Here is a 1,688-nt window from a genome sequence, read left to right as displayed (position 1 = left end):
AAGAGAGATTTAGAGAAGACAGGATTTTAACACTCTGGCAAGGGCCACAGCAGATGGTATTAATATGCAATCACATAGCTCCCAAAAGCTTAAAAAGTGATGGTTTCCATTAAATGAAGTAGAAACACCAGTATTATCCTGGAAAATTGTCAAGGGAGAAATCAAAAGATTCGGTGAAGTGTATATGCGAGAACAGTTTTGCTAAATAATCCTGGAGAACACACTAGCTGACTATACTCCTCACGAGAACTCAAAGGACACTCCATTTACCACATTGGTACAAATACACTGGTGAGAGGAACGTGAGCATTGATAAGAAGCTGATGACTGTCCTCTGCAGGCCCAAGCTATGGGTAGAAAACGCTATTAGAAAACTGGGCTCTCTAGTGTTAATGGGGATGGTACAAAAGGAGAATATCCAGACTTGTTGAGGGCTGCATACAGGATCTAAATGGACACTAACATCCAGGAACCCAAAGCACCATCATCACCTTCACGCACATTCCCAATTAGAGGAGGAGCATGAAATGTCACACAACAAATGGAGTTCCAGCCTATGTCTATCTCACAGTGGACCCAGCTAGGTCCACCGATTCTAATTATTTCCCTGATTTCCGAATGTGCAATCAGAATGAACATACTTAGCAACTGGCAGAACTGTAACTTTCTTTTTTTTTTAACCTGGAGAGTAACTGCCACCCCACCACAACCACCCAGATAGTAAATGAAAAACGATTGGCATTCTGAGGAAAATGATTAGCGCCACCCTCAAAGACATAAATGATGTCTCTCTGATGGTCCCTATAACATCTCCACTTAATTCACCAGTCTGGCCTTTGCAAATCCAAATGGACCATGGAAGATGACACACTACCGTAAGTATAACCAAGTAGCAGCCCCAGCTGCAACTACCAGGCCAGATGCGGTATCTTTACTAGAGATGATAAACATGCTCTTGAGTACGTGATGTGTCCTTATTCATTTCGTTAAAGTATTCTTTCACCATCAGAAAGGAGGATTAGAAGCAATTCACACTCATATAGGCCAAACAGCTGTATATATTCACAGGCTTGCTTCAAGGATATGTCAACTCTCCTGCTCTCTGACATAATATAGTTGGATGGAACCCCGCTATCTAAATGTTCCACAGAACATCACTTTGGTCCACTGCATTGATAATAGCATGTTAACAGGACTAGAACAGCAAGCTGAAAGTAAGGCACATGCACTCTGAAAGATGAGTGAGAAATAAATTTCAAAAAGCTTATATTTTTAGGATTTCAGTGGTATGGAACATGCCACAACATCTCTAACCTAAAGGAATGCTGATTGCACTTTGTACCTCCTAACACTAAGAGAAAAGCCTATTTGTCAGGATCCTCAATTTGTTAGGATCCTTTGAATTGTGAAGGTAAATATTCTGTACTTGAGAATACTTCTCTGATCCACTTTGGTGGAGAACAGAATAGCCAATTATTTTGAGTAGGGCCCAGAACAAACAAAGAAAGGAAAAGAAAAGAGAAGAGAAGAGAAGAGAAGAGAAGAGAAGAGAAGAGAAGAGGAGAGGAGAGGAGAGGAGAGGAGAGAAGAGAAGAGAAGAGAAGAGAAGAGAAGAGAAGAGAAGAGAAGAGAAGAGAAGAGAAGAGAAGAGAAGAGAAGAGAAGAGAAGAGAAGAGAAGAGAAGAGAA

General features: G+C 40.9%; 1 protein-coding gene across 33 annotated transcripts in view; it reads right to left on the bottom strand.

The window, feature by feature from the left end:
• The window catches only part of RIMS2 (regulating synaptic membrane exocytosis 2), a 611,447-nt gene that overhangs the window by 382,825 nt on the left and 226,934 nt on the right, over positions 1-1,688 (bottom strand). The gene's annotated exons all lie outside the window — the stretch shown is intronic.

The sequence above is a fragment of the Ailuropoda melanoleuca genome, chromosome 9, assembly GCF_002007445.2.
Source record: "Ailuropoda melanoleuca isolate Jingjing chromosome 9, ASM200744v2, whole genome shotgun sequence".
NCBI classification, from domain to species: Eukaryota; Metazoa; Chordata; class Mammalia; order Carnivora; family Ursidae; genus Ailuropoda; species Ailuropoda melanoleuca.
Note: the sequence above shows the minus strand (reverse complement) of the source record. Positions and strands in the feature narration are given on the sequence as shown.